Consider the following 24696-nt stretch of genomic DNA (forward strand, 5'->3'; position numbering starts at 1 on the left):
CATATTGCCCTCTAAAACTGGCAGTTAGGTACAACAGGGGAAACAGAGAGTGGATGATGGGGGACTAGAACAATCTCTGCCACAATATCTACTCACATAAATCTCCTTCTATTTCTAGTTAACAAGCAGTTTGTTTTATTTTTAAATCTAGTATTAGATGCTTGGTTTCATCTGATTATTTTTCAGTAACTTTTGAGGTGACCATATGATTTTCTCCTTTAATCCGTAAGTGAGATGGGCTTCCTCATGTTGAACCATATTTGCATTTCTGGCATTCGACTCTACTGGATCATATTGCATTATTCTCTTAACAGACCACTGATCATGTTTTATTTAGGATTTGCTTCTATATTTATAAAAGATACTGACCTATAGTTTTTATGTGTGCACTATTCTTGCTTTTAGTATTGGGGCCATGCCAACCTGAAAGGTTGAACTAGGAAATGTTCTGTCCTTTCCAAGGCTCGGTAACAGGATTGGAGAAGATGTATCCTGAAAGACTCTATTTCTTAAAGGTTTGGGATAATTTGTTGTTGTTGTTGTTTTAAGATTTTATTTATTTATTTGACAGAGAGAGACACAGAGAGAGAAGGAACACAAGCAGGGGGAGTGGAAGAGGGAGAAGCAGGTTTCCCACTGAGCAGGGAGCCCGACACGGGGCTCGATCCCAGGACCCCGGGATCATGACCTGAGCCGAAGGCAGACGCTTAACAACTGAGCCACCCAGGCGCCCCGGGATAATTTGTTCTTAAAACCATCCAGCATGGTGTTGTTTGTTTGTTTGTTGTTGTTTGTTTGTTTTTAAGAGATAGATCTTTGGCCCCTGTGTCACAGACTGCTGGTTGTCCACAGTATCTCTTCTCTCATTTTTCAATTTTTAGCTGGGTATAAATGCCTGGAATGAGACAACTTTTCCTAGCTTCTCTTGTGGCTGGGTGTGACCAAGTCCCAAAGTTCAGGTTGTGGGAGATTTCAGAATTCAGGTTGTAAAGGAAGTGAGGTTTGTGTGCAGTTCCTGGCACATGCCTTTAAATGTGGGCGTGTTCCCCTTCTTCCCTCAGTGTGCTGCTTGGAAGCAGCACCTAGAGGTGAGTCAGCTGACAAGGAGCTGAGATGCAGATCAATAAAGCAGAAGGAGCCTAAGATGAGACCTTAGTGCTATGACAGAGTTGACTTCTCCTTTGTTTTTTTTTTCCTTGCTACAACCACTGACCCACATCTAATTAATATAAGCTACATTTTCAAAAGCTTCTATTTAAAAAACAACAATAACCTCCTCTATGCCTCTTCATTGTATATTTGTTCTCTCCCCACCCCTCCGCATCAGTATCTTTCTTGCCTCCTTTGCAAACATACCAGGTATGCCCCTCCCTCAGGGTATTTGCACTTGCTCTTCTCTCTGCCAGGAATATTCTTCTCCAGATATCTGCAAGGCTTTGTTCCCTCCTCCCCCTTGGTCTTTTCCCAAATGTGCCTTCTCAGAGAGGTCAGACCATCCTCTTCGTAATTGCAAACCAACCCAATCTAAGGTTCTGTATCTTTCTTCCATGCTTTTTTCCTCTCTAGAACACTCATCCTCATCAGACATATTTAGATTTACTTGTTTATTAATTTATTGTCTCCCCACTTCCACCAGAGTCATCTCCACAAGGGCAGGGGCTCTTTGCTCACTTTCTTTTCCAGCGCCTAGAACAACACCTGGCTCATTGCCTGTGCTCCCAAAATCTTCAGTGAATCTCTGATGAAACATACTTGCGGAAAGTATGTCTATTTCATTCCCCTCTCAAAGTGCAAGTGTTTTGTTTTTACTGACTATTTTCTGGTTTTCTATTTAATTCATTTCTGCCTTTGTGTTTATTAATTTCCTCCTTCTACCATTTTTAAGTTTATTTTCTTGTTCCTCCCAGCTCTTCAGTTTCCCGAGTTAAGTGTTTAGCTCATTTATTTTCAAACTTTCTGATAGAAAGATTTTAAGATAGAAGATTTAGGGCTATAGGTTTTCCTCTGAGTATTAATTTGGCTGCAATCCATGGGTTTTTATATGCAGTGCTCTCATTATTGCTCATTTCTGAAGAGTTTTTAATTTTGGTTTGCTTTTCTCTTTTTCAGGAGTTAGTGAGAATGGCATTTTAACATTTTGAGGCAGATCGATCTATTTAGCTATATCACGGTTGCTGTTAATTTCTAATGGTATTGAATTGTGGTCAGAAATGTGTTTGTTGGGGCACCTGGGTGGCTCAGTCGTTAAGCGTCTGCCTTCGGCTCTGGTCATGATCACAGGGTCCTGGGATTGAGCCCCATGTCGGGGCTCCCTGCTCAACGGGAAGACTGCTTCTCCCTCTTCCACTCCCCCTGCTTGTGTTCCCTCTCTTGCTGGGTCCCTCTCTGTCAAATAAATGAATAAAATTAAAAAAAGAAAAAAAGAAATGTATTGTTTTCACCTTTTCTTTTAAAAAAAGACTTTCTATACGGCCTACTATATGATCACATTTTATGAGCATTCCTTGAAAAGAACATGAATTCTCTGCCTGCTGGTTCAAATTTCTATTATATCAAGCTTGTTAATTGTGTTATTTAAATTTTCTACACATTTCTTGCTTCATTTTATCCCTTCATTTTTGAGAAAAGTACGTTAAAGACTTGCAATATGATTTTATGGGAGTAAATTTCCTGCTCTGCATCTGTCTTTTAAGCTAAGACTTTAAAATAATGTTGTCAGGTGCAAAAAATGTCATAACTATTACATTTTCTTATAAATTATGCTTTTTATTAATATGAAATATTACTTTTGGCTTGTATCCAATGCAGTCTTATATTAACATTACCACAATGACCTTCATTTTTGACTTGCTGCTGGTCTTATGTCTTTATTTTCAGTCTTTGCGTGTCATTTTTTAGTTGTACCTCCTAAACGTGATAGGTATTTGCATCAAAACAACTCACTCTGAGCTTTTGACTTTTAATGTAAGAATTTAGTGCATTTACATTTCTTATTCCACAGACACGATTTTATGTTTTTGAGTTACCATACTCCCTCCCCATCTTTCCAGACTTTTATTGAAAAGATTGAGTTTTCTTTATTCCATTCCTTTTTCTTTTCTCAGCATTTGGAAGCCATATGTCTCATTCATATCTATTAACCTTCACCCTTTAATTATCAGCACATATATTTTAGCATATAGTCCTAGCATCAGCTAGAATGGATAGTCTCCTTCCACACAAGACAAGAACTGCTGTTGATTTGATGTATATCCTTGCAGAGCATCTTCTGGGCATTTATACACATGTGGATAGTCTCCTAAGAAGTAGACAGAAGTCTAAGAATGACCGCTAATGATCCTTGCCCTGTCTGCTCCCTCTGGAGTGTGGGTGAACCCCGCCAATATGGTGAGCTATCAGTCCCATGATTATGTTACCTTCCATGACAGAGGAAGGTTATAAGGGTGGGTCTAACTTAATCACACGAGCTCTTTAAAAACAGGTATTTTCTCAGGCCAGTGGCAGAAGACAGATCTGAGGTACAAGAAGGATCTGATTTGCTGTTGCTGATTTGAGAATGGACAGGACCCCAGGTAAGGACTAGAGAGTGGCCGCAATGAGCTGATGTGAACCCCAGTCCATAGACAATAAGGAAATGGGGGTCTTGGACTTACAGCCACAAGGAACTGAATTCTGCCAATAACAGGAATAGCTTGGAAGAGGACCTGGGCTCCAGAGGAGAAGGCAGCAGGCCAAAACCTTCATTTCAGCCATGCAAGACCCTGAGCAGAGAGCCCGGCCACACCATGTGTGATATCTGACCTACAGAGCTAACTCCTCCCTTCCTCCCTCTCTCCCCTCTTCCCTCTCTCCCTTCCTTCCTTCCTTCCTCCCCTGCTTTCTCCTCCCTCCCACCCTCCCTTTCTTCTTTATTTTCCCTAGGTCATATGACATAAGACCACCATATACATATGCCATTACATAAGACACTTAGACCCAAGGTTACTATTAAAATGGTCACAGCTTGGGGAAGGAGGCCACAGAAGGCACACTCAGGTGCCTGCATTAAATGGTATAAGACAACATCCTCCAGCTTCAAAGCAGGTGGGCTTTGAATAACCAGGAAAGGAGGGGCAGCAGGGAATGAAGTTTCTGGTCCATTCAGTGACTTGCCTTATGGGTGTATCTCTCTGGTAAGGCTGCCATAACAAAGTACCACATGCTGGCGGCTTAAGCCACAGAAATGACGGCCTCACAGTTCTGGAGGCCGTAACTCTGAGATCAAGGTGTCAGCACCAGGGAGGCCTGCAGGTGCCCTGGGATGGCTGACAGTGTGCTTCCCAGGGTGGGCGTTCAATGCCGTGCAAAGCTATTTGAGGTATGGTCGCCTGGGAGTCGCACTGCTGACCCATCTGAGCCTCTGTTCTGGACCCCCGGGATTGGCTTTTGAGCTGTTTTATGGCCCCTTCTATTGATGAAACACACCCAATGTTATGTCCTAAATAAGGATGCTTCTAGAAGAAAGCTTTGAGTAAAGACCGTTCTCCTCAGATCTGAGCTTCCTCCTTCCCCTGTCAACTTCAGCTCTTCAAGTAGGTGGATAAAGGGGGTTTTCCCGAAAGAACAGAACTCTATGAAAAAAACAAAGCTACTCTTTGAACACTTTGAGGATCTGTCTGGGACCAAAGACCAAGCTCTATCTTGACATGAACACACAGAGCTGTGGGTGAGGGAGAGGAGGGGGTCATGGCCAACCCACCTGGAAAAGTCGGAAGTCCAAATTTTACAAGTTCTCAGGCACGGGTTTTACTTTTGAGAGTATTATACATGAATAAACTGACATACAGCAAGGAACTAATAAGGAAAATGAGGTAAATTAACATAAAAGATCAATTCATAATAGACCTCCGTTTCACAATAATGTCTATGCACAAAGGCCCCAGGTTAGAGCATTCATTTTGAATTTGTTTCTCAATAAGAATAACATAGATGAGGCTTGAATAATTGAAAATTCCCAATTACAGTTCCGACGAGTGGGGTTTTCCAGCCTCTTGTGAGTGACGTGCTAGACAGTCTCGCTAAACCCAGTCTTCACGGGAGAGGGAGATGCTATCCGTCCTACCTTTCTTCCTCCGAACAAAAGCCGTGATGGCTTTGTCAGGTCCCATTTGGAAACACAATATCAATCTTGCCTGATCCATGTTATTGATGGGTTGTGGGTATTCTACTGTAATTATGTCAAAAATGAAATATTTCAAAATGTGATTGGCAGGCTGATTACAGTAATGCATGTGATTAAAGCCAGGGCTTGCTTGTGTAACTAAAGAGAGAATGTCAGTGGCAATTAACTGTATTTTCTTTAAAGTTTGCCAAGATTTCTCTTGTTTTTCATTGTGTCGTCGGGAAATAACCCACCGAGGTACCTGGCGGTAGATGTACTCAGTATTCTTCCTCAGAAGAGCCAATGGGATTGGAGGCAGGGACAAAAGGACTCCTTAGCTCCTGTCTCTGTCAGGAAACTTGGACAGCCTCAGGAAAGGACTAGAACCAGGGACAAAGACCATTCAAATTCTCTCTCCATCTCTCTCTCTCTCTCTTCCTCTGGGTCTCCCTTTCTGTCTCAGGCTCTCTTGGAGTCCATCTGTCTATCTCTTTCCTCATCTCTTCAGTTGAAAATCCTTGGGAAAGGTACTTACTGGGTAGGTCAGAGGCCCATCTGGCTGCCATTTTGTATGATGCACCCTCTCCCTCCCACTTCTCGCCCATCGCATTGGCCACGGATGTGTGGACTTGATGAATAGGTCCACAGCCAGATGGAAGGAGCAGGTGGTCACAGTGGGCTACGTGAGCTGTGCAAACACTCCTAGGCCCCTTGGAGCCTGATGACCCCAGGAATGGGCTGGGCTTGAGTTCAGTTCTGCTCTCATTTCAGCTCAATAAACACCTTCAGAGAACCTACCAGGTGCCAGGCTCTGATGTGGACCCTGTTGGGTTTAGAGTCCATGCGCTACAAGTCTTCCCTGCCCCAGGGAGTTCATATGGAATCGTGAGGTCACTCGAAGGCCTCCGCGACCTTCTCCATGCCTCCAGCCCCTCTTCTGCTAACAAGAACCCCTGTGAAGAAAAAGGAGTCTTGTCTTGGACACACCTTGCCACTTGGGCTTTTATCTTGAGATAGAAGAGCATGAGTGAAGTGCCAGAATCCTCCAGGTGAAACATAGCAGTGGGCCTTATCAAATGGGGAACCTGTCCTTCACAGCCTGAGGGGTTCCCCACATCTGCTACGCCACTTCCTTGCAGGGCCTTCTCCGACCCCCTGGGCTGGGGGAGGTGCCTCTTCTCCACCACTTTTGCACCTGCCGTGGTTTTGAACTTGCGTGTGGCTTTGGGATGTGTTTTTCTCTTTGGAAGGCCCTTGAGTGCAGGGAAGGGGTGTGTCTTGGTCATCTCTGTGTATGAGGCCTGAGACATAGAAGAAGTTCAAGAAACGCAAGTTTGTTAAACGAATGACCCCTCGTATGAGTTTCCTCTGGCTGCCATAACAAAATACCACACTGGGTGGTGTACAACAAAGGAACCTTATTCTCATGCTTCTGGAGGCTGGGAATCTGAGGTCAAGGTGTCTGCGGGGTCATGCTCCCTCTGAAGGCTCTAGGGAAGAATGTGTTCTGGGCCTCTGTCCCAGCTTCTAGTAGTTCCTTGGCTTGTGGCAGCTTAACTCCTCTCTTTGCATGGCATTCTCCATGTGCACCTGTGCGTGCATATTTCTGCTTTCTTTATTATTATTATATTATTATTATTTTACTTATTTATTTTAAGTAAATAGGCTCCACACCCAATGTGGGGCTTGAACTCACGATCCTGAGATCAAGACCTGAGCTGAGATCAGGAGTCAGATGCTTAACTGACTGAGCCACCCAGGTGCCCCCATACTTCTGCTTTCTATAAGGACACCAGTCACATTGGATTAGGGGCCCACCCTGCTCCAGTATGACCTGATCTTAACGTAACAAATTACCTCTATAATGACCCTATTTCTAATAAAGGCCACTTTCTAGATACTGGGAGTTAGGACTTTAACATGAATTTTGGGAAGACGCATTCCACCCATAACAACCCTTGAGGAAGCTGATCTCAAGGCTCCTTCTCCCGGATATAACAGACAATTTGCAAGTTTCCCTCTTCATTGCGTTCCCACAATACTCCCCGAGACAGATAAATAGCTGTCATGTTACAGAGACCCTTAGGTTCAGGACCAGAACCTGAGCGCAGGTCTCTTGATCACAGAGCTGGGCCAGGGCCTCTCCGGGTGTGGCCTGGTGAGGATGCTCTCTGCAGGGTCCTCTGGGACTATGTTTCTCCCTCCTGCAGAGTGACCCCAACACCCACCCAAGGACTCTCTCAGCCCCTACATTTCCAGTACAGAAAGCCAGGGTGAAGCTGAGCTTTGCCTTTGGCTATTCTAGGCTGACTTTGAGCCTTGGGAGGAGATGAATGGCTTGAAATTCCCCCAAATGCCTTCCTTGAAGGGAGATTTTTGCTGGCTTTGCACTGAGGTCTTGGATTTGACCCAGGAACATAAGAAATTGCCGCATAGATGATCTTGCCATGGGAACAAAATGCCGACTGACATGGTGTTCTTGCTGGCCTGGAATTGCATTAAATTCTTATCAATGAAACCCACCTACTAATAACACTCTCTATATTTACACTGTGCTCCTTGTCAAATGGGCCACCATCCATACACCTTCAGAATTGTGGCCACAGGGAGACTCATGCTAGAGTGGAGGTCAGAGTGGGAATGAGCTAGACATAGGATGTGTGTCTGAGAAGTGTGAGCACGTATGTTTGCGTGTGTGTGTGCACGCACATGTGTGCACTACTTCCTATCTGTTCATAGGATATATATATATTTTTTTATCAGATCTGATGCTCTGAGCTTGTCCAGTGTTCTGTTTAGCTCTTGCTGTGTAACAAACCACCCCAAAACTTAGTGGCGTAAGACAATAGCCATTTAATCACATGCACAATTTTGTGGGTTAGAAATTGGGGCAGAGAGGCATGCAGGACAGCTGGTCTCTGCTCCACAGTGGCTTGGCCTCAGCCCAGATGACTTGAGCAACTGCAGATAGCTGAGCAGCTCGACTGGGGCTGCAGTGCTTGGCCTTGGTCCTGGCTGTTGGCTGGGCTCCTTTGGTTCCTCACGTCGTGTTTACTTGGGCTGGATTATCCAAGATGGCATCTGTCCTCACATGTCTGATGACTGGGCTGGGGTGACTAGAGCAGCTGGGGTGGCTGGGCATCGTGCTGTCAATACACAGCTCCCCCAAGTGGCCAACTTGGGCTTCCTCACAGCATGGTGGTCCTAGGGGATTTGGACAGCTGGTCTCCCTCCAGACTTAGTATTACTCAGTATTCCAAGAAGGCTGGGTGGAAATGCCAAGGGTTCTTATGACCTAGACTTAGAATTCACACACTGTCTCTTCTTCCATGTTCTTTTGGCCAGCAAATCACTAAGGACAGTCCTGATTCAGGAGGAGGGGAAATACACCCCACCTCTCAGAGGATTGACAGAATTTGCAGCCATCTTTAACCTTCCAAGCACACCCTGCCTATTAGCTGTTGTCCAATGCTTCCAGTGTCTCCCCAAGCCCTTCTCCATGGGATCTCAGAACTATCATTCTTAATCACAGATCTAACCATGTCGTCTTCCTGCCCCCTCCCCACACGTGTTCACACATGCTCACACGAGCATACTCCCTCACATATGTTTGTGAGCTATCTGTTTAGCTCTTCAGTTTCTCTGAAGGATTCCCATGCTCCCTGGCACACACGCTCAGTAAATTCTTCATGGCCTGCCCCCTCCTTACTTTTCTACTCCTTTCCCCTCAGCCTCTGTTCTCCATCCTATTTTTTTTTTTTATAAAGATTTTATTTATTTGAGAGAGAGCATGACAGAGAGCATGAGCTGGGGGAGGGGCAGATGGAAAGGGAGAAGCCGACTCCTCACTGAGCACTCCATCCTAATTTTTTTACGTGTAAATCCAGAAATCTCTTTATCTTCCTCCTGGGCCTTTGCATGTGCTGTCTCTGCAGTATTCCTGCCTCCTCTGACTGTTTCTTTGCGCAGCAACTCATCTTTCAAACAAGGCTTTCCTGACATCCACCCCACCCCATCCCACCCCACAAGGTGCACATTTATCTTATGGGCCTTGTCACTTTGCATATAATTATCTGTTCTTCCCTTTTAGACAATGAGTTCCTTGCAGCCAGGAGCTGTATTTTGGAGGGTGTTCTCTTTGCCTAGGAGAGATGGGGAAAGCAGAGCATGCTCTGTGAATATGGAATACATGCATGAAAGAATGCTTTGGGAATGGATGGATGGTGTGGCCCAAGGAATGGCTTCATATTGGAATACCTGAATGAAAGCATATGAAGTATTGGCAGGAATATCACAACTAAGAAATCGCTGAAAGATTCCATTTCCGCTTCTGGAATCTTGGAGCCTTGCTCCCCAGGTGTGCTCTGCCTTCCATGAGTGCTACGGATTGGTGACAGATGTTCTGTGGTAGAATTCGGGAAGCCCCAAACTAAACAAAATTAATTTTTTCCCTTTGACTATAAAAGCTAAATATGTGATGTGCATTGGCAATCTCACAGAAAGTACAGAATGCCATGCTTCCCAAACTTATTTCACCCTGGAACTCTGGTAGGGCCACTGGTCCATGCTACGTTCTCTGGGAAATGCTGTTCAATTGCTCCGACTTCTCGCTGCTGCTCTGCCCACAGCTCCTTTCAGGGGATACCCCTGCCTTTAGCCCCTGACAACCAGGCAGTGAGCCAAACATCCCTGGTGCTCAGCTATGGGCAAAGGGTGGATCAGTGCCCAAGAGGTGCTAATCATATTCCTCTTTTCCATGGCAGGTGACTGAGCTGAAAGGTCTCATGGAATCAGGGTTGGAAGTAGCCATAATCATCCATGTACAACATGAGTGACCATGACAGTTCTGTGACATATTCAGCTGTCCCTTTACAACAAGGAAGTGGGGGCTTAGAGAAGTGAATGGCCTGCCCAGGGTAAAGCTGAGAGATTGGTGGTCTCTGGGCTCCAAGTGTGGGGTTCTTTCCACTACATCACTGCTCTTAGGGGGACCCTGAATCCCTCAGCTATTGAAGAATCACATCCACCAGGGACGTGGACCCCACATTCACAGAGCACCTATATGTATCAGGCTTCTTAGCAACTGTAATCAACTGATCCCTCACAAGGATGCTGGGAGCTGGTACTACTGAACTTATTTTGTAGAAGAAGCGACCCAGCGAACACACACAGTGGGGGTAAAGGGGACTGAGAACTAGGACCATGGGCATTCTGCATGGCTGGATGTTTTTGCTTGAGCCATGTGCCTGAAGAAACTCATTACGGTCCAGCCAGAATGCCTTCAATATCTGCAAACGGGCGCACGGGAAGTGTGTCTCACTCACTAGCTGGAGGTCCAGCCCCGCCATGGGATTTGCTACCGCACGGGCTGCTTCCAGAGCAGTCTTCTGGGGAAAAGGATCAATGGCAAAATTGGTGGATCCAGCAAGGCTTTTGCAATAAAAGCTCTTTATGCCTCTTGTTCAAAGCGTTTAAGTGCCTTTTAGATCACAGATTGAACCATCGACATTATAAAGTGGAGCCTTTTAATACCAAAATACACTTCCAGAGTAAAATTCCATTATGGGGAAAAAGCATTTCATGGCACTGGGCTAGATAATAATTCTCTCACGTGTAATAGGATATATGAAATGTTTGATGATAAACAGTGTTTCTCAGCATTGTAATAAGACGACTCACACAGCAGTGTGTGTGTGTGTGTGTGCGTGTGCGTGTGCGTGTGTGTGTGTTGTATACACATAACAAGACACGTCTCATTCCGGATACCAGTTTCTTTATCTGTAAAGAGTGGAATTGGACTTGATGGGTCCTGAGGTGCTTCCTGCTGTCAGATTATAAGGAAAAGCCACTTTCTACTCCCAGTCTCCATTCCTCATCCATAAAATGAAGGCTTTTGTATCAGTCAGGACACTTAGTTGCAATGACAACTTAAAGTGGCTTCAGACACCACGCGGGGACTAAGCAGCTCTTGTAACCACGAACCTCGGAAGTGTTGTGGGTTCAGGCGAGGGCGCGTCCTGATGCTCCAACAGGCTTCCCAGGACTTGGTTTCCCTCCCTCCCTTGACGTCTCAGCTCCTCAGAGGTGCGAGCTGGGGCCACCCTCCCTTCGCTCCGTGCTCACGTTCTCACACCGTTGGCAGCACCAGCAGAAGGAGAACTTCTTTCTCCCAGTATTTTCAATAAAAGCCCTGGGATTGGATCTCACTGGTTCAGATGGAATCACACTCCTGTCCCCGAACCAGTCCCCGTTTTCTGGGTGCAAACTGCCCTGAGGGGCCAGATCTGGGTCACAGGCCCACTCAAGGGCAGAAGCAGGAATGGGGTCAGTCCCTCCCAACAGTAAAGTAAAAGTTACAGAGGGAGGTTCCCCCTTGGACTAGAGAGAGGCCGCTCTTAGTGGAAGGGAGAAAGGCTAATGGGCAGAGCCAACACCAGACATCCACTGGGGGTTTGAACCAGCTCTAGTTGGCCCTGAGGCTTGCACAAGCTCTAGAAGCCTCGCGCCAGAGGCAATTTTGAGGTGATTAAATTCAACCTTTTTGCTTCAAGTTGAGGAGACTGAGGGAAGATGTGACTTGCTCGAGGTCACTTGGGTTTTTTGTAGCAGGCCTTCCATTAAGACTCGGGTCTCTAACCCTCAGCTCCCTGCTTTTTACTTCTTTCTGAACTATGCAGGGAGGGAGGCCTCCTGGGAAGGGTCGGCCCAAGGGAGCCTCTTGGCAGAGTCTGGCGAGGACTTCACTCTTTCCACTTGCCTCCACCAACAGCAACCCTTTGGCACAGCCAAAGTGGCCGTGCAGAATCAGGACTCCTGGGGGTGGTGTTTGGTTATGCTGCTGATTTGCTGAGTACTCTTAGTCAAGTCACTTAACCTCTCTACACATCAGTTTCTCAATCTGCAAATTTACCCTCCTCCTTATTGTCTCTCTCCCCACATGCATACCCCTGGGATCGCTTGTGTTCTTAAAAAGGTGGTCTAATACACATCTCTACAACCTGGGGTTCTACGAAGGCTTGGGTAACCTCTCTCAGGAAGTGTTTGCATTTTAGTAAAGATATTTAAAGAATAAGGTGACTCTCGGGGCACCTGGGTGGCTTTCGGTTAAGGGTCTGCCTTCGGCTCAGGTCATGATCTCAGGGTCCGGCAATTAAGTCCTGAGTCGGGCTACCTGCTCAGCGGGGAGTCTGCTTCTCCCTCTCCCTGTGCTTCTCTCCCCCCTCCCCTCTGCTGTCTCTCTCTCTCTCTCAAATAAATAAATAAAATCTTAAAAAAAAAAAAAGAGAATACAGTGACTCTCTAATAATGGGAGTGTTTCAGGCAGTGTGGGATGGCCATCTCCCTGGCTTTGAAGAGGACATATCTAAGGTCAAACCTTGACTTCTCCATGTGTGTGACCTTGAGCAGCTGATTTAACCTTTTTGGCCTCTGGCTCCTTCTCTGGAGGGTGGGAACCTTGCCGAGTGGATGTACATGAGCCAGAGCAGCTCCAATTTGGGGAGGATGCATCGCAGCAGGAGACATGCCCAACAGCACCTGGGGTCAGTGGGCAATTGTCAGAGCAGGCTCCTCTCTTGATTCCATTAAAGGCAATGATGGCAGCAGCATTGGCCATGGCTATTGTAATGGGTTCAATAGTGTTCCCCCCAAAGATATGTCCAAGTCCCAACCCCTGTACCTGTGATTGTGACCTTGTTTGGATGTAGGGTCTTTGCAGATGTAATCAAGGTAAAGATTTCAAGATGAGATCGTCCTGGATTTAGGGCGGTCCTAGGTCAAATGACTGGTGTCCTTAAAAGAGAAAGGAGAGGGAAATTTTGCAGACACAGAGAGAAGGTGGCCATGAAGACAGAGGCAGATATTGGGATTATGCAGCCACAAGCCAAGAAATGCCTGGAGCATCAGGAGCTGCTAGAGGCAAGGAAGAATTCTCCCCTGGAGCCTCCGGAGGGAGCATGACCGGCCAACACTTTGATTTTGGACTTCCGGCCTTCAGAACCGTGTGAGAATAAATGTCTCTTAAGCCACCAAGTTTGTGGTCTTCATGTGGCAACCACAAGAAACCAAAACAGCTGCCAACCTGTTTATGATAAAACAGGAACTTCGTAAGTTCTGTAGCGTTGACTCAAACTGCCTTTCTAACTATAAAAAAAAAAAAAATTCTTTTCTCTGATCTCTGTCTTTCTCTTCCCCTCCCACCCCCACTCAATCTCAGCATGCCCTATCTTTATGTTCAGTCTGATTACCCATGGAAATTTTCCCTACTGAGCTGATTAATCAAAATACTGAGTCATACATATTACACTTAGAAATTCCTGATCGTGCTTAAAAATAGTCAGTAACAGATATGAACAAATAAGCCCAGCTACAAGCCAGAGTGATTATTGGTGATTTAATTCACTCCGGGATCATAAGGGGGTGTGTGAAATTATATGGCAGGAAGGCATTTTTAATCATATGTCTTCACTAATAACAAATATATTAATGCATTATACACATGCAAGCTTTGGTGAGTCATTTATTCATTCAATATGTATTTATTGGATGGTGTGTCAGGCACCATGCAAGCCCTCTGCTTGTATGGAGCTTCAGTCTAGTGCAAGAGATGAATAGCTCCATGTGCAATGCCATCAGGTATTGAATTTGGTGACGAGTGCTTTAGAGGAAGGATGTGGGCTGCTTGGGTTGAAGGTTGAGTGTGTGGTTGAGGCTGAGGGCTTGATTCTGGAGCCGGGGCCCTTGGGTTTGAATCCCAGCCCTGTCTGGACAAGCTACTGACATGGTGGGGTCTCTGTTTCTTAGTTCTCCAGTCCTTGAGGCTAGCCTTTCTTCTCAAGTCATGGTCTTTTGCGGGTTTCAGTGGATAGACAGCCTGACATGTCAGTCAAGCTCCGCCAACTTGATAGAACTCGAACTCCTGACTCAGTCTCCCCTGTGGTGGGCAGCAGCTGAGATCTCTGCCTGCTCTTTCAGCCTGCCAAATGTCTCCTCCTTGGGCTTCTTGGAGTCTTATTCATGCAGGGGCAATTCATTAATCAGCCAGAGATTTCAGGGGTGTTTTTATGGGGGTCTTAGGGCTGCCCCCGTGGCTCCATTCTGCAATCCTTCTCCATTTCCAATTGCTCTAGCAGTTCAGATCCCATCCTCTGACTCCTAGGGCTAGTGAGATTGCGACTTTCCTTTTGAGTTCTAGCCACCATGTGGTGTGTAGACTGCGGAGTGTCCTCAGTGGAAAGGTCAGATAAACATGGATCTTCCTCTTCTTTCAAGGATCAAATCCCCTTCAGTTGGCTGCCATCCCATGGGAGGTTAGTATGGTATAAGCTCCACCCCCCCAACTACCAGCAGAACTATCTGACTTCTTTCTTCAGTCTATACTCACTCCTTAGGTTAGTTCCTCCATTCTCATAAATAACCCATCCTCATTTCTAACAAGCCAACTATGTGCTGATGACCCCCAAGTTTTTATTGGCACCCTCTGAAATCTGTGTGGATTTGAACAGAGACACAGAGAAAAGGGCCTTAAAGACTCAGAAGTTGACGCCAAAGAGGAAGTGCTAGCAAAAGGGCACAGGAAAAAAAGTTTTCAGAAAAGGAAACAGAAACCAGGGCAGAGGTGTGTTCTAGAGGCCAAGAGACCCCAAGAAGAGGAGAATGGCAGGTGGGGGGGCTGCTGTGAGCAGGCCCAGTGACCTGAGCAATGGTCACCATAATTAGTAACATGGGGCCACTGGCGACCATTGCGAGAATGCCTTGGTGGCATGAAGGAGGCAGAGGGCATACTGGAGCGGTCAGAGAGAGGGTCAAAGAGGAGATGAAGGAGCAAAGACATAGATGTAGAAAGAGGGCCACAGTTAAGGAAGGTGTAGTCCATGGAGCATCACAAGACAAAGGTAGCTTTTTACAGTTTCTCGAAAGCACCAAGCCTCATACTCCCATGCCTTTGCTTATGTCTTTCCCCATGCCAGGAATGTCCTTCCCAGCCCCGTCTGCTTGACTCATGTCCACACCTCCTTCAAGACTTCATTCGAGGGTCCAGCTTTGCCTATTGGCCCACTCCCCCTGCTTGGTTAGATATTGCTCCTCATTCATTCATTTTTATTCTCCTTCATCTCTTCCTGCTTACCCCTGGTCACAGCTATTGGAGTTCAGGAATCCAATGAACTAACACCCCATCTCCTTTCCTCTGAAATAAGTTGAAATACGGACTTAGGATCAAATAGATGAATAGCGGAATGCCACCTTTATGATTGGTAAAGCTTCACTGGAGAATGTGGTTTCACCTGTGGACTTGTGAGCTTCCTTGAGACTTTGGCCCCTGATCTAAACCTTAGGATGAGTCCCCTGTCCCATGCCCATGTTCAGTGACTTCTCACAGTCTACCCATCCGACAAGTCCTTTCTCATTTGGAAGGAGTCAGTGGGGGAGAGGGCTGAAATTCCTTCCTATTACTGCTTTTCCCAGGATGCGGGATGGAATTTTCCTTGTGGGAACTTGAGGGAAGGAACAGCAATCTCCTCTCATAATGCAGCCACCACTGACCTGTAACAGTCACTTTGTGTCCATCTGCCGCAGCAGAGCGTGGCCTCTTGGAGATAGCAATCTAGTCCTGTCCCTCCCCATCCTGAGACCAACACTGTGCCTAGGGCATAGTAGGTGCTCAGTAAACCTTTGTTCAACAGTACATGTATAATGTTAAGCATGCAGATGCATCAAAGGATGCACCGCAAATGGATGCCAAATGTCCCGAATCCTCTTAAAGCTGCTTGACAAATTTTAAAAACACCTGAGGCCTTATCGCTATGCTAACCTAAGACCAATGACAGCCAGGGGAAAGAATGATCAAGTTCACAAATTATCCTTTGGCTTATATTTTAATTCCCAGAGATAAATGTTACCTCGGTTAAATCAGGCTTTACGCTTCTATTGCAGGTGTTAGCTTATGAAAATATTGGCTGAGCTCAGCTCCCTGGTGTGAAATGTAAATCCTGGGAAAGGCAAACATACCAGTGGATTGCAGCCTGAGTTTCTTTTATTAATGGTCACTAATGGTCTGCAATCAAGCCACACCTGCTAGCGGCAAAAACAATTGGCTTGTTTGCTTGAAGTGAGTATAATTTATCAACTTGCTGATTATTCATCTCTCTCAAGGCATTAGCCAGAGACATTTATGCAGAAAAAGAGAAGAAAGAAAGTGCACTTACCTAGTTTTAGTGGGCAGTGTGGAGTTATCATGGTTCTGGAGTCAGACCGTCCTGAGTATAAAGCCCCATTCTGTCACTAACTAGCTGCAAAGACAGTCAAAGATTCTGTTTCTCAAGTGCAAGGTAATGATAATCAGACCTGCCTTTCAGGGCTGACAGTAAGGATTCAAGAGGTCAACACCCTCTCAAAGTCTCCCTTAACAGACATACAACACATTTCCATTCCTGTGCCCTTCTGCTATTTCCCCGAAATTTATTTGTCTAGCTTACATCTGAAAGCACATTTGCGCCATCTCTCCCTCCATTCACACCTTTGGCCTCACAGAAGGTTCCCTCTAAGCAGAAAAACAGAAGAAGCAGGGGCACCTGGCCTGGTGCACGGCTGCTTTGCCTTACCTGCCGGGGCCCAGTAGAGACAGAGTGCTGAGCCCGGAGCCGGTCCCGGAACCTCGGGAGCGGGCAGGAGGAGCAGCCTGGTGCTGTGGGATTGGCCGCCCAGCCCTGCAGCTCGAGGGCTTGGTCACCGTGTGTATTCATTTGCTTGCGCTGCCAGAACAAAACACCGCAGACTGACTTCAACAAAAGAAATGTATTTTCTCTGCAAGTTCAAGATCAAAGTGAAGTCAAGACCGCTTTCTTCTGAGGCCTGATTCCTTGGTTTGTAGGTAGCCCCATTCTCCCTGTGCCCTCACATGGTCATCCTTCTGTGCTTGTCTGTGTCCTAATCTCCTCTTCTTATAAGGACCAATTGGGGTTCCTGGGTGGCTCAGAGGGTTAAGTGTCTGCCTTTGGCTCGGGTCATGATCCCGGGGTCCTGGGATCAAGCCCCACGTCGGGATCCCTGCCCAGCGGGGAGTCTGCTTCTCCCTCCCTCTGCCTCTTCCCCAGCTTGTCTGTGCTCTTGCTCTCTTTCTCTCTCTCAAATAAATAAAATCTTTAAAAAAAAAAAAAAGGACACCAGTTATATTGGATCAAGGCCCACCCATATGACCCCATTTTAACTTAATCACCTCTTAAAGATCCTATCTATAAATAAAGGCATATTCTGAGATACCGGGGGTTAGGACTTCCACATATGAACTTTGCAGGAGGTGACACAATTCAGTCCAGAGCACCGTGGAAGCAGTGCTAGAGGCCCAACAAGCAGCCCAGGGTCTGGAGACAAGGTGGGACCCATGGCTTGAGGCACATCAGATGTGTCCCACATGGGGTTCTAGCATGCCCACTGTCTGGGGTTGGCCTTCGGAAGGGGCAGGACACACACAGGACCTTCTCAGGGACACCTTGGCACCTCATCCTTTCGCCTCCCTCTTCCTTCTCTGCTTCCTCCACCCTCAGTTTAGTCTATGGAAACCTCTCCTATGCTCTGGCCTTACCCCCGAGACCTTGACCTTTGACACTTAAAAACCCAACCTTTTGAAACTCACAAATCTTTTCTGAATTATATTGCTTCTGCCATGAGTTTCAAAAGTGTATTTTAAAATTAAAAAGCTGACAGTTGCCATCTCTGCTCTCTGGCTCTCTTCCTTGTGGCTTTCTGTCCCTGACACACAGGACTGGAATGTCCTTATTGCCTGAACTGGGGAGAAACCACAGGGCACAGAAGAGATTAATGGGGGGAAGGACAGGGGAGTAAAGTGATTCATATTAACAAAATCTAGTCCACTGTACTCTGTCTTCTCAAAGAGCCCTGGCTCACTCATTTCTCCTGCAGCTGACCTTGACATTACCTCAATGACCAGATCCCAGATTCCTGAAGGTCAGGGGCCATGTGCCAGCCTACACTGTGGGATCCCACATTCCCTTTGACATAGAGGAAGAGCATAATCAGTGACATTGTACAGCTGAGTTCTAATCTGCTTCCACTACTTACTAGCTATAGGACTTTGGGCAAATTGCCCAAGTTCTCCAAGACTCAATTTCCTTGCCTGGAAAATGGGCTAATAATGGTAGAGCTCCTGGGAAGACCAAATGAGATGGAGATATAATGTACTTAGGACCATGCCTGGCACGTGGTAACTGCTAAAATCTTTCATGTTTTTAAAAAAATTATTTATTTTATCTTAGAGAGAGAGCACACATGTGTGGGTGTGTGTGAGCGGGGGGAGGGGCAGAGGGAGAAGGAGAGAGAGACTCCTCAAGCCGACGCCGCACTGAGCATGGAGCCCAACACAGGGCTCGATCCCAGGACCCTGAGATCATGACCTGGGCCAAAATCAAGAGTTGGTTGCTCAACTGACTGAGCCTCCCAGGCGCCCCATCTTTCAGTTACTACTATTGAAAAATATTTGCCTGTAGATTAATTGACAGGCTATGAGTTTAGTTAAAGCAAGGTAGTGGTGATGGTGATGATGTGTGGAAATTGGGAAAAAAGCATTTTCCATGCAGTGACTATATTGGGCAACAAGTCTCTCCAATTCTCTTGTGATAAAACGATTTTTGTTTTACTCAGGGCCCGTTTGAGTCTCATAACAATGCTCACAAATAGTGTCTTTTGTTCCGGAATCTTGGAGCAGCCCTGAAATCAAAACATAATAGGAGCTGGATGGTTGAAAAGAAAAGCAACAATTTGCTTTTGCCTTGGAAGAGCACACCTTCCTTTCCTAAGTTTGCAACCTGGTAGCTGATATGAACATGGATGTGTATTTGACCTGAGTCTATGGCTAGTCACTGGCAATCAATGATGACAGCCTCTGGCGGCTGGCTCCTGGAGGTGGAGCAATGTGAGAGGTGGACCTCATGATGTTTAGAAGGAGAGAAGTAAGAGAGGGATGAACAGAAGGAGGAAAGCAACTTTTACTGAGTGGCTGAGGGGGCAAGAATTTTGCACACACTATCTCATTTAATCCCAACAACTACGAGCAGTTCCAGGCAAGGAAAGAGGCTCAGCAAGGTTAGTAATTTCTACAAGGTCACACAGCAATTAAGAGGCAGAGGAGTTTCCAGACTTGGGTCTGCCTCATTCACAAAACCCATGCTGCTATCATATTACCACACTGTTTCTCTCTTTCTCTAAGGGCATTTGTCTTCACTTTCAGAAAGTGTGGAGTGGGAGAAAAGAGGAACGCTCATGCCCCCGGGAGTTTGAGAGTATCAGATCCAGTGTGCAATGTGGGAAGTGGAATGAACAGGAGAGATGATCTGGAGAGAGGTTCTAATGAAGCAAGCACCCGGTACCCTGGAATTTATTCAAATCCACCAATCATAACATGCCCCATTATTTTATATGCCTCTGATAAAGATGAAATCACTACCAATTACAACTGGCATTGATTGTGAGACATATCCTGATTCTGGAGACGTTAAAGAGTGAAAAGCTTGCATGTTAGAATTGATACGAGATGTCCTTTATCAAGGCCAGCTCCTATCCTGTCTTGAAGCTTAACACAGGACACAACAACCATTTGAGGTGTTCTAAGCACAAAGCAATTTAATACAAGATTTTTATAAAATTGCTGAAGGGCTGGACTAGCAGAACTAGCTGGAACTCTGCAGAATTGTCTTGTTAGGGAAGCCACAGTCGAAGAGGGGAAGGAACAGGAGGCTGCCATTGGGATTTGCAAGTTTAGATAAAGTTGTGAGAGTTCTAGCAAAGTCATGGTATATGCATGGGTAGGATACAGATTAAAATTGCCAAGGGAACGAGCAGAGCTGAGGATTCCAAATGCAGAGCATTAGTTGTCCTCTCCCCATGGGGTTAGGAGAGCATTACTTCCCAGCACCAACATGTGATGATACTGTCAGTTTTGCCAACCAGACACCCAAGCCTCAGGGTCCAGAGTTCTTATTGAGGCTCTACCACAAAGGCATGACTGATTGCCCACATGGCTGATCTCAGTCTCTAAACCCTCTGGAGGTTGACTGATACTGCATGACCCAAAGCACCTGCCATAAATTGTGTTGTTGGTTCTTCCAACATGGTCCCACCCTAAATCATATTGTTGGACCATCTGGTGACCCAAGGCTTCCAGGCAACCAGAGACACTCCTATCAAGCGTGGCATTTCAAGGTCTTCAAGATCACCTCCCAGAAGCTGGGACGACGGTCAGAGCTCTTTTTGGGCAAGGTTAAATTCTTTACTACACATACTCACAACTGTACTTGTCACCCAGGGATCAAGAAGCTGCTCCTTCCACCAGAGCCACCGCCTTCTGACACGGAATAAGACATACGGGATTGGAACATGGTGGCAAAAAACTCCCAAGGCTGCAAGTCTGTGTTGATGCCTCACTTCCGCCCTCCAAATCTTCCTGAGGAGTCTCACCTGGTGGAGCCTAATATACATTTAGAGCCCTAAGTACTTAGGGGGTCTGGGAAATGCAGGTTTTACCTTTGCAGCCTCTGCAGTAGGAAGGGGCAGTAGAAGGTGGTAGAAATGTGTGCTGAGTGTCAGTAGATCCTATCTGTCACTCCTACTGAGTAGGAAGAGAGCAATGCATCTACCGGTGTCCTCCGCTGAGAGCTGGTGAGCCAGCACACGGAGAAACAGCACAGTCGTTCTTGGAGGTGCACACATTAAATTTTCCTGTACCATTAATCTCTCAAAACTTGGGGAAGATGAATAACTATGGCATCTTGAAAACCGGCTCAGGAGATAGAAACACACGAAAGATGAATGGTTGGTGCACTGCAGGGGGAGGGGTTAAACATTCAGTCTTGTGTTGGTTGAAACCTTGGCTTAAAGTCCAGCTGCATCACTTCCTAGCTGTGTGACCGTGAGCCAGTTACTTACCTTCTCTGAGCTTTAGTTTCCTTATCTCTGCAGTGGGGGAAGGGGTAGTAATAGCAACCTCCAAGGGCTATTGTGAAGATTTCTTGAAATTTGGCTGGGAAAGTATTAGCACAATTCCTGGAAAATGCTTAAAACAATGAATGGAAGCTGTTATCATCACCATCACCTCCATCATCATCATCATCATCATCATCATCATCAGGATCAAGAAAAAGGGGAGAAGGAAACACTTTCCTAGGCCTTTAAAACCCCCTTCATCCACTTCTGACCTCAGAATAATCTGTAATCATCAATTATTGTGTCATTAAATCTAAAAGGACCTGTTTCTACTATCGTGGAAGTCACCAGATTAGTTCAGTAGAGTAACTAGGTCAATGTCTGTCACCTTGTCTATGAAGCTTGGCAGGAACAACTTGCTCTTTTTTCTGCATTCTCACTGCACAGAGTCTGTGTGCCACCAGTTAGTCCTTACGTCCTTTTCCAACATCAGCAGCTGTAACTGATATCAGGATGGCTATAGAATCAGACAGCTCTATTGGTCACCGGCCCTGACCTTGAACAAATCAGTTCCTTTCTCTGGGGCTTTGTCTCCCCACCTGGACACTGGGGATCATATTATTCACCTCTCAGGGTTACCGGGAGTAGTTTTCCCAGCACATAATACATGCTCATAAAAATTCACAGCTCCTAGAATTTGTAGACATGGCTGGCTTTCCCACTGGATTATAAATTTCTTAAGGACACTGTGCCTGGCATATGCTAGATGCTCAAAAGTCCTTGCTAAAATGGCAAGAATGGCTCTGGGCATCTGGGATGAAAAGAGGCATTGAAACCAGGGGCAGAGGACTCAGAAGACCCTCATACACATTCCACTCTTCCCTCCTTTTCCTTTTCCTTCCTCCCAGGAGGTAATGTTTCCTGGGATTGTTGTTAGGTTGCCTATACTGACTAATGACACCCTAGCAGCTTCGTTCCAGGTAGATCAAAGCCCTTTCAAAGCCTTGGGGAAGGCAGAGAACTGGTTGGCCCAGGATGATTATTCCTATTCTATGGATGAAAGCAACAGGGACCAGGACTCAGGAACAGATTCATGAGCAGAACCAGGGACTGTTGGGCAGCCTGCCAGGGCAATGTTGCCTCTTGGTGACTATCATATTTGTTTGAACTTCCCAGACCTTTTCCAGCATGGGCTAGCCGATACCAACATTCTCTCTCTCCGTCAAAGTGCCCTGTTCTATTGTTACCTTTCTGTGCCTTTGTACTAGGGTTATAAGAGCTGGCTGGGCTCCTGGAATAAAAAAGGGCAATCTGGGGCCTGGCTATCTGGCAAATCAATACAGATCCCATGCATAGATTTTTGGCTGGTCTGCCTTTGCTAGGAAGCTGGAAAATTTTTATTCATTGAGCTGAACCCACGTATGCGTCACCCTGCTTTATCTATGATGATCTGTTAGCCAGGAATCCCATTAGCTGACTATGACAGCCTTGTGCACAAATCTCTATTCCTGCATTGAAAATATGTCTTTATTAGAAGTTTCCTAATGTACTGGGGCTGTGCATAAAGAGGCAGTGAAAACAGTACTTCGTAGATTCAGGGGTCCTGGAATAATTTAAAGTCTTTGAGATATTTCTCCCCCTTTAAGAACCGAAATAATGTATGTGAAAAAGCACAGTGTCTAACCCATGGTAGAGGCTTCTTAAACATTAGTTAAATCAGAATCCCCAGAGTCCCCAGAGGTTAGCTCATACCCTGGCTGAGAGTAAGTGCTCAGTAAACATTTGTTTGGACTGTAGATGTTTTTGCATAGATAACAGGGTTATATTCATGGACCTTTCCTCTCTAGTTCAATTCTTAAGTTCTAAAACCCATCCATAGCAAGTTCTCACTGGTCAACTTTCTGCACAACCCTGATCTTGATACCAAGCTATCAACTCATCAAAATTCATTGATGTCCCAGGGTTGTATCCCCATCTACAGGGGTGTATCCCAGGGGTGTCTACCCATCTACAGCATTTCAGACACACTGTCTCCATGAAGGCAGCTTGGACTGGTCTCCTGCCATGCTCTGCACTGGTAGGACATTCTCAGCATATGTGGGTGGTGTTGGAGGTGTTAGCAACTGCCTGGGAACTTAACTGCACTTAAGTAGCATTTAACAGTAAGCCATCCAACTGAGGGTGACATAACCACGAGCTCTAGAATAAATATGTTCCATTCTCACCTTGGAATACTCCATGCACTGCTGCTGGCTTAATTGTGCTTTAAGGCCAGCCAATTGTGAACCCAGCGCGGAAGCAGGGACATTTCTTCCGTATGTGTATGTTGAGGTTAGGGGAACATGGTCACAATGTGAAAGGGAAGTCCTGTTCTAAGTCTTCTTAGCACATGAGTCCATGAGCGTGTGTACGTGTGTGTGTGTGTGTGTATGTATGTGTAGAGTGTCTTTTTCTCAATGGATTCTAGACACATTGTCTTGCTGGGGAATTCCACACCCATGAGATGTGTGAATCTTGAGACCTCTTTGCTGACAAATACTCATTGAGTGCTCACCTTGTGCATGTGTTTCCTTTGGGGTCTCAACAGAAAGCAGATGACACATTTGAGATAAGATGATCTGAGGAGGGTTTATTTGCAAGGAGACTATTAACAAAAGTGTGGGTGTGGGAACCACAGGAGTGGAACAGTAGCTTGTGGCTCAGAGTAGTTGTGGTGTTTGTCTGCAGATCTGAGGCACAAAGGGAGGGAGCTGTCACTGTAAGCTGGAGGGGAGGGCCAGGGAGCCACTGCTCCTTCAGCTGAGGGACCAGCCAACTGGAGGTGACCTTGCCAACAACACCTATCCTCATCAATGACCCTTCTCACTAATATCCTTCTGCCTATGGATTTGGTGATTTTGAGCTAGAACATTGTTCCAGTCCGCAGTAAGCTTACAGCTGCATGGCTGATGGAGGTTTAGACAATTTATTGTAAATACAAAGGAAACCATGGCATAAGATAATAGATGAGATGCCACGGAAGGTTAGGTAGACATTGAAGTAGGCTTTGAAACACAGTTAGGATTTAGATGTATGACAATCGTTGGGTAGAATAATATTAATATTATCTACTATTTATTGAGCACCTACTATGTGCAAAGCACTGTCTATAGATCATCTCATTTAATCCTGACAGAAACAGGAAAGCAAGACTCACAGGAGTTAAGTAACTTTCCTTAGGTCACAAAGCTACAAAGTGAAAGAGCTAGGGTTTGCATTGCGGGCTGTTCGATTCCAGACCCAGGCCGCAGTGCACTGAACCAAGCTGCTGGGGGACGAGCCTTCCAGGGTGGCGGAGCAGAAGGTGGGAAAACGCGAGCGCAAGTAGGCAGAGGAGACCCTTAGCCCACGGGACTATAGGGCTTCTACTACATCCAACCCTTGCCAACACACTTAAATTTAATAAATCAAGCTACTGCGAACACTGGCAATACTTATTTCGGTTCCAACATCATTGGAGGGTACAGTACCTCATCAAGACTGACTCGCAGGCAGTAAACCACACTTCCCGGAAGCTCAGGCGGGCGGAGGGACCCGGATCATTTTAAGCCTGGGAAAGACTCCATTTCCCAGCATGCAGCGGG

The 24696-nt window shown here is 46.0% G+C and overlaps 1 protein-coding gene and 1 long non-coding RNA gene across 2 annotated transcripts in view; one reads left to right on the plus strand and one right to left on the minus strand.

Annotated features, from left to right (window-relative positions):
* The window catches only part of VRK1 (VRK serine/threonine kinase 1), a 148184-nt gene that overhangs the window by 37643 nt on the left and 85845 nt on the right, over positions 1-24696 (plus strand). The window lies entirely within an intron of this gene.
* LOC116633281 lies at positions 9194-24633 on the minus strand. The gene is made up of 5 exons (XR_004299603.1): positions 24583-24633; positions 16741-16890; positions 16345-16428; positions 12819-12931; positions 9194-9282 (listed from the first exon to the last, which is right to left on the minus strand). It is a non-coding gene; the product is annotated as an uncharacterized LOC116633281 (long non-coding RNA).

Source organism: Phoca vitulina, unplaced genomic scaffold (genome assembly GCF_004348235.1).
Source record: "Phoca vitulina isolate PV1807 unplaced genomic scaffold, GSC_HSeal_1.0 scaffold7, whole genome shotgun sequence".
Classification (NCBI taxonomy): Eukaryota; Metazoa; Chordata; class Mammalia; order Carnivora; family Phocidae; genus Phoca; species Phoca vitulina.